This window comes from Phalangium opilio, unplaced genomic scaffold, assembly GCF_054372755.1.
Source record: "Phalangium opilio isolate 3A_F unplaced genomic scaffold, DU_Popi_V2 ptg000048l_1, whole genome shotgun sequence".
Taxonomy (NCBI): domain Eukaryota; kingdom Metazoa; phylum Arthropoda; class Arachnida; order Opiliones; family Phalangiidae; genus Phalangium; species Phalangium opilio.
Window position 1 is genome coordinate 3251883 of NW_028324170.1, and position 8932 is coordinate 3260814.

Consider the following 8932-nt stretch of genomic DNA (forward strand, 5'->3'; position numbering starts at 1 on the left):
ATATTTTCTTAACGTAATTTAAAGGTATGGACGGGTACACAGGCTTGAAAACCATTTTCTTTACCCCGTTACGTCCTTACAAATGAAGTACCTTAACAAAATAAAAATTAAATCAATTTTTATTCTTTTACGAGTTAGGTGACCCTTTTTGAAATTTATTTTATGACTCGCAGAGCTTACTCGGGTCATTACTTTGTTCGGAAAATTTTTAAATCGTGAATTCGGCTACAATTATGTCAGTCAGTTTTCGTAAGAGGGTTACTACAGGCAAAGGAAAGCCTGGAAAACTTGAGGAATAATTTAAAATGGGGCCAAAAAGGTCAGGGAGTTTTATAAAGTTGGAAACTCAAATCGGAGTGATATCAAGGAATTTTATAAAATTGGAAAATCAAATCGGAAAAAAATCAGGGAATTTGATTTTATGGAAAAATTCCAACCTCGAACTTAGCTATAAATATATTTGCATACGTAACCTTAAAAACTAATACAATAATTTTATAAATACACCGTTTTATATGCAACTTTAGGCCTAAAACATCAGGGAAAAAATTAGGGAAAATGTATATATTCCGGCAACCGTGCATCCAGCCGCAAATTGACCAATCGAACCCTTTCCAAAAACCTCTATAGCCCGAATTAGGGTCAATCTTCTCTTTCTCCCCCCCCCCACCCACAGTTCGACTGCGCCTTCTTCAGCGCTGTATTTGACCAAATGTAACCCCTAAAGAAAGTTGCAGCCGGGGTTAAAGTTTGATTCTGTCTTAAGATCTTATTTGTCGTCCAAGCCCAATAGAGGATACGGAGAGGGAACCCTAAGCCTAACCTAACCTCCCTGGTCTCTCTCTTTCTCGCTTCAACAGGGTTTTGCTGGATACCGCCTCCCTTTTTTTAGGCGCGTGTAAACAGCCTAGGGATTCGGCAGAATTAGGCTTAGCAGTTCTGTGTTTATCGGAGTAGAATTCTACAGGGATGGAGAGAAGGTTTTAGTTTTTTGATTGGTTTATTTTCTTCTTTATCCCCAGCGCGAGATTTACTACGTAACTCGGTGCAATCTCGCGCTACTATACACGTTTTCTCGACGAATCTCATTTACAGGACAGACAATGCTAGCTTTTATTTGTAATCTTAACTCGTTTGGCTTTGAGTTCCTGATATTTTTTTTTCTTTTTCTTCTTTCTTTCATTTCGATTTAGGAAAGGATAGGGTTAGGAGTTAAATTTTAAGCCTAACTGTCTTACGTCAATTTTTATTACGTGTCAGTGAACTTTACCACGAGGTTTATTGGATTTTATTTTTATTTGTCTTAAGTTAAAACGAATGGGAGGGAGGTCTTATATGGTTTGGTTTAATTTTTAACTTTGGTGAATTTAAGAAAAATATGAGTTGCCCTTTAATAATAATGCAATACTATTGGTGTTTCTGATAAGTCTAACATAAATTCTAGGGTGGTGTGTTCTTGGGGTTAAAATGTGTCACCAGAACATGAATGGGGTCTACAACATTTATTTTCGGAGTCATGGGCTCCCAAACATTTATTGGCCCCCCTAAAACACTTGTGTGACTATTTCTTTTCTTGTTTTAGGGGGCCTATCAATGTTTGGGAGCCCATATCCCCGTAAATGTTGTCGACCCCATGGTAGACTTGTCAGAAACACCATGTATATGCGTTAAAATATTCATTATGTATTTTTTTTAAAAAAAGAAAAAAATTAAATTGAACAAGTAACGTTACATATCTTAATTTTTTTTTTAATTTAATCTTCTTAGTCCTTGTTTCCAGTCAGTTTAATTTTTTCCCCTGTTTAATTTCAGTTCTTTGTTCATTTAAAAATGCAATAACGTCAAGTACCAAGAATTCCGTATGAAAAAAACCCCCACTTGAAGAAGAGCAATTCATCTAATGGAAATCTTCTTCTTGGCTTAAGTACTTCTTCGAGACAACGACATTCAGAAACGCATTATTAAGGTCAGTGCACCTTTATTTTTATTCTGCTTAAAACAAAAAAAAAGAAACAAAAAAATCTTCCTTACTTCTTTCGTAATACGATTAACGACTAGTAAAACTTTGACCTTTAACCTCTGAAATGAACCGGCATTTTAAAATACTTGAAAATTCTCCACCCAAAAAAAAAACATTGACACAATGTCGAGAAACGTGTCCTTATTTCGTAACCTTTAACCTCTGATAACTCCTTTATCCTTTAAACCCCAGGGTGGTAGGACCGAAGTACATGGAAAATCGATTTTGAGTCGAAAGTATACAATGACATTTTGCCACAAGGGCCATCGTTTACGAGTTATGAACATTGGAGTGTTTTACGGATGACCCCCTAAAAATAAGTACGCGCCTATACGACAATTATTTCTAATTTAATTAAGGGGTCATCCGTAAAACACTCTAATCATATCTTGAAGGCGAAATATCACGGAACATTTTCGCATATAGAACCCGAGTTCTTGGTATGTAATGTATCAATTCTTCTATAATGAAAGAAACCACTTGGCGCGTAACATCAGCACTTGTTCTCGAATTTCTTGAAGCTAGAGGTATAAATAAGTTTGATAGAAAACTTCGATAAGACAAGTTCCCATTAGTGTTATATAACAGACTGTAACTATCGTTGTGTTACATCATTAGTTGATTGGTACACTTCCTCGTGCCTGCGTTGAAATGTTCTAGACTCTACGTTAAGCCTTGGCTTAGCTACCCTCGGGCTATGTTATGTTAGATTCACCCGGAGATACGGGGGGGGGGGAAATGAAAATGGGATAGAATTTCACATGTCTAGAGGGAAGGAACAAAGTCAGATGAGACCGAGAGAGGGTGGTTTTTGTTTCCCCTTCTATTTTCCCATGAGGGGTCGCTTTTTAATTAAACTAATAAATATTAATTCAGGCTCGTACGTAAATCGCGCGCCACTCGTCGTATATCAATTAAGCCTTTGTCAGTTTTTTTTAACGTTTTTTTTTTGTCAGAGTGATGGGCCCACGAAAGAAAGCGGAAGAATCGATTTAACTTGTTGAAGATTTTATGGGGGTCAAAGTTCAAACCCGGGCATGTAAAGGTTAGATATACAGGGAGTTGCAAAATGTAAGGGTGGTAGAGGCGAAGTACAGGGGGATGGTATTATAGGCAATTAATTTTGAGTCGAAAAAGTAATTTAAAAGTTTCTAACCCAAGAATTAAATGAAAACAACTTATGGCTTGCTTGTCTTCGACGAAGGCTTTAATAATCTATATATATATACTAGCCGTTACCCGCGGCGTCGCTCGCGTGTAATAAGAACTTCCATCTAAAATGATATAAAGAATGTGTAGATTTTACTGATGACTAATATTTTTGTGGCACCCTAGAAGCGAAGGCACTCGGCACAGTCCGTCAGCCCGTCGGGATATTTTTTATTACTTTTCAGGCGGACATTAAGGGTTTTTAAGTTTTTGGCCGCCATTTAAAAAGATGGCAACAAATCGAACCCAAAATACCATCCAGCCCGTCTATAGGTTAAAGGAAACCATTGTACTAAATATTTGTGAAATCGGTTGGAACGCGCGGACTTTATTGCATAGAGAATATTTTTTACATTTCTGGGCGCCATTTTAAAAGATGGCGAAAAATCGAACCCGAAAGACCATTCAGCCCGTCTTAAGGTTAAAGCAAACCAGTGTACTAAATATTTGTGAAATCGGTTGAAACGCGCGTACTTAATTGCATAGAGAAGATTTTTTACATTTCTGGGCGCCATTTTTTAAGATGGCGGCGGATTGGAAAAATCTTTCTTAGTACGCGCCTACTACTTATGAGTAACGTTCCTGCAAATTTTCAGCCTTCTAGGGCAAGCGGTTTGGGCTGGGCGTTGATTATCTGTCAGTCTGTCAGTCAGTCAGTCAGTCAGTCAGTCAGTCAGGACTTTGATTTATATAGATATAGATATTTTTCCCGGGCTTTATCTATACTTATTGACACGTTTATCTTAAAAGGAAACGGTGTTATTCACGCCTTTAAGATTAGAGCTTGACAAGTAAACTCCTCTGGAAAATGGTACAGGGATCGTAAGAGGCTGGAGAGGCTAGAGCATGGGGTTTGGAGAGAGGGAGTGAAGATGCTCCGATACTCGTAGCTAGGAGAAATCTTATACCTTATCAAAATGTTATCTTTTAGATAGGAAACATCTAGTTAAACCCTAAATTAGGCCTTGGTTTATCTATTATACCGTAAAATCCAAAATCTCATTTGTAAAGTTAAGACTTTTGAAATTTATTGATTTTAATCTGAAGATGGATGGAATACGCGGCGGCCCTAAAACCCAAGGACCACTGGTCATCCTTTAGTTAGTTACATGAAGAAGACTTATACAGGGTGTTTCTGATAAGTCTGCTTCCATAAATTAAGGGGAATGTTCTTTGGGAAATCAATTTTGACTCGAAAATGTAACTTGTATCTCCATTTTTGCAGTCCCGAACGCTGTTTTCGAGTTTTGACTTGAGAGTTTTAGGAATGACCCTTTAATTAAATTAGAAATCATTGTCTTAATTAAATTTAAGGGGTCATACGTAAAATACTCCATCCAATCTTAACTTGAAAACAGTGGCCCGGACGGCAAAATGTCATAGATAGAAGCTACATTTTCGACTCAAAATCGTGCACCCAAAGAACATCCCCTTTAATTTATGGATGCAGACTTATCAGAAACACCCTGTATGTCATTAACTTAACAATGAGGTCGCTTCGGTGTAAACAAATTCAGTTCAGGTATGCCTCGAAAACTTGTAAACAATTTTATGAGTGGTATAATGGAGTAGTGGCAGCAAAGTCTTTGTGGATGTATGGGAAAATAATATGGCTTGCTATTACTAGAGTTTTCAAAGGCTTTGTGTTTTAATAGCGAAAGGGTTAACAATTTTGTATATTGACATCTTATAATGACGTAACTGGGTTATATACGTTTATCGTCTGGTTACTCTATTGACGTCTGCACGTTTCCTAGTTTAATAACCTACACAGGGTTCATCAAAGTTATAGACGCGTAACTTGGATTAAGTTTAAGTTACTTCTGTTTTATTAGAGACCCGTTCACATTGACTCGATTGTTAGATATTTTTTTTTCACTAGCTGTGGAAAAGTTTTCTTGGGAATAAGTTTGAGGGTTATTAACTCCGTGAGTTATAATTAAAATAATTGAATATTAATCCCCTTAATTAGAATCCTTGGTTCATTTGAAATTCCCAGAACTACTTTAAATCCGGAAAGACGCGAGGGTAGATGTCTATTTTTTCTCCTAGCAATGAGAGTCCCTTTGTGGGTTTGAAAACATAATTAATAAAATGTAGTTAGTATGAACGGGGATTGAAAAAATACTGGGTACTTTCGAATCTCTCTTAATTACGGTCTCGTTAGAATAAATAGAATTTGTCATATGTTTATATATATATAAAAAAGAACACTTTTATTAAGACTCCAAACTTTTTTTTTAATAATTTTGAGTGAATTATTGATCGGGGTTTTAGCATATAGGACCTTACATAAGCAGCTTCAAAGAACTAACCTTTCGTGACCTCTTGACTTTTAAAAAGATGTTTACTCGAAGAGGTCCTCTAAGTTTTGATATAAGAAAAATTAAAAAGGACGCGCAAAATATTTCTATACTAAACTTGAAACCTTAAACTTTACTTGATGCCTCGAAGCTAAAATTTAATTTTCCGGTCGATTTTCCTATTGAACCTTAAGAGAGTGTATTTTTAAAAACCTTTTTTTTTACTCTTCTTTTTCTTCTTTACCGCAAAGGCTTAAGATGAAGCTTTCAAAAGATCTCGACTGCTTTTCGAATTTCTTAAAAAGAGTTATATACTATATTTGAGTAAAATTCAGGTCTAGGCCTAGGTCGAGTTTGAAACTTATTAAATTCATTTATGGAAGAAAAATAATATTTAGGAACCCTTTTATATTAAAGTACTTTATATTTAATTCGATAAGTTAACTTAATTATCACTTTGTCTAGACTAAATTCTACGTATACCGAGATAGACGTCATTTAAGTCATTAGTAACAAGGTCGTAGTGACTAGACGACCGTCAGGTCAAAAGGTCAAATGTTAATGTTAATACGAACTAAACCCGCCAATGGGATGAACCGATCGAAGGTTCGGAATTCTTGGAAATTGGCGAATATTTAAGACCATAGACTTAATTTAAAGATTTAAACGAGGTTTTGTTAAAGTTAGAAAGGTCAAAGGTTAATTATATGTAATAAACCCCGTTAGGAAATGTTTCGGTAAAGGAGAATGTCTGGAATCACCTTTAGATTGAAGTTTAGTAAATAGTCTGCTACAGGAAACGTGTATCCATGGGACAGTTTGTTTTTGGTTCTGTACTAGCAACCTTTTAGTTTAGGACATGTAAGAGATCATGATGATAGTTTGGGGTAATTAGGTTAAAGAAAATATTATTCGTTACTAAATTCAACAACCAATCAGTGAAGGCAGGAAACGAAGGAAGTAGCTAAACAGGAAGTGAATTTTTTCCTTATACTCCCTTTAAGACAAAAGATGGCTAAATTTCCAGGAAGTAGACCCTGTCAAGAAATTAGTTGTAAATAACCTTTTTTGGGCCATTAAAACGACCGAAAAATGTAATGTTTCTTCACTAGAACCCTTAAAGAAGTCAGTGTCCTTTTACCGGAAGTGACTTACGAGGTTTTCTCGTCATCTATTTCCGTTTCTTAAGGGGGGGAAATGTTTTTTCAGGGTTCATACGCAATCCGGTTCAAGATAGTATCAGTAATTCTCTCTGTGCAGTATATAAGAAAATAGTCATTTTTTATGTTAGGAACCATGAATGATCAATAGTTCCTAAAAGGTTGAGGGCAAAGTTCAGGATAAGGAAGGGAAGTTGGCGGGTTACAAGTTCCGAGTGTGCAGTAAATATTGCCCAAAAAGATATATATATATAAGACTTGGTTCTGGGAAAAAGAGGAAGCCGAAGCCTAGTTCTATCCACAACTCTTTGAACCCGCCTACAAGTTTTGGTGTCAGTTGACAGCTGTATTTTGACAGAAAAAATATAAATTTATATATATAAAAAAATTATAGATAGATATATTGTTGTCGTCAGAAGCGTGTTAGGTCCTCTCCTTCTTTAGAAGTATTCAGGCTTTTCTCGGAAAGTACACTCTGTTAATAGAATCATTAGTATAAACATAAGTTCATTAGATATGTTCCATAAGTTTGTCACTGGTTACAAACTGGAGCTTGTCCTGAAGTGATGTAGGTCATAGATTCGAGGTAAAGCGACGCCTGGTGAGGCGCTGTCAAATTGGGGCTTAATATACAGACTAAATAGGAAGATGGACTGCAAAATTAACCGAGTGTAGTCTACAATTCTCGCTTGTCGTTCTCGAACTAGCTCGAGCTGTAAGTCTCTAGAATTACGAAGTATAGGTAGTGTCATACTTATGGAACATATCTTATAAATTTATGATCGAATTCATATGTGGGGGTTTCAGAATTTTTAACAGCTTACTTACTTCGAATTCCTCGTGAACTTTCGCCCCAAAACATTTTTTCATAACCGATAGAAAGATATTGAGGTTTCCACGAAGCTGGGTTTATTTTATCTCTAAAAAAAGGATTTTTGATTCTCACTATATTACTTTTGAAAGAGTGACTTCCCAAGTGATATTTCCAATATTTTTGAATATCTAAGGCTGTGTGTGTGTGGTTTTCTTTTTTTTTTTTTTGGTTTTTATTGGTGTATCCCGCGTGTTTTTACACTGTTGGGCTAAGAGAATAATGTTGGTAGTTCAGTTTGAATCAGTTCTTGAATAACTTGGCTAACTCACAAAAGGTCTGAGAACACTGCGCCAATAGAGAAGGGAAGAATCTGTAAGAAAGTTTTTTTATTTTTGACCTATAGGTCTGTTGAAAAACGAGAGAAAGATAATGAATTTAATTAATTATGAAAGTTAATTGGGTTTTCTCTAGTTAAGCTCTTTAGTGAAAAATACCAGTAAGAAAATATTGTTTTTGAGTTGGAGGTTTGGCCTGTTGAGAAACACACAAAAGTTAATGAATTTATATAATTATGTAAAGCATTAAAATAGGGTTTTTTTTTCTGAGGGAAAGAATTTTCTCTAGTTAACTACTGTAAGAAAATATGGTTAGAGTGACCTGTCGAGAAAGATAATTAATATAATCAATATTTAAAAATAATTAATCCGACGAGAATAAATAGGTTTTTAAATAACTTCATTTTTAATTACAATATTCAACGTTTCTTTGTATTGGTTTTCTTTTCTCTCACTCATAATCCATTTGTATTTCATCAATAACTATTTTTTCACCTTCTTTCTTTAACTTAGTCACCATTTAATTTTAATTATAATTAAAATTAAATCTTATTTCGTACGGTTAGGCTAAGCGAAAATTTCCAGTCTCGCAGCGCAACGTCCAATAACGTTTCGTTTCGTTTCGTTTACAATATTTATATTCCTTTTTTCTTTTAAGTCTTTAATTAAAATTAAACTTGTTTATAACTAAATTATTTTTAATAATCAGGTCATGTATAACATGTACGAATAATCTCGGCCCCTTTAATAGAGTGTTTTTAATTAGATTTTAATCATCGTATCACGACTGTTTTTGGAAACATTTTAGAATTTGGGAGGGGGCGACCCTAAAGGTTACTTTTACAATTGTTTTTTTTTTTTTCGTTAATAAACATTTAATTTTTTTAGCACACATATACATTTAGGGTTTTCTATTTTTTTTAAGGATATAGGGGAAACAACGTTTCGCCCATCTTTTTTTTATTTTGTTAATATAATCCCGAAGTTGATATTAATTAGTTTTAATCTCAGTTTTAAAAATTAAAATTAAGGGTATATGTATAAATTTTATTTTATTTAATTTATTTTTAAAAAGGCACATTTTATAGCCT

At 34.8% G+C, this 8932-nt stretch overlaps 1 protein-coding gene across 1 annotated transcript in view; it reads left to right on the plus strand.

The window, feature by feature from the left end:
• The window catches only part of LOC149673737 (octopamine receptor beta-2R-like), a 143335-nt gene that overhangs the window by 44441 nt on the left and 89962 nt on the right, over positions 1 to 8932 (plus strand). Inside the window, exon 3 of the mRNA XM_089839438.1 lies at positions 1813 to 1966. The gene's annotated coding sequence lies outside the window, so the exon portion shown is untranslated. The remainder of the gene's footprint in view (positions 1 to 1812; positions 1967 to 8932) is intronic.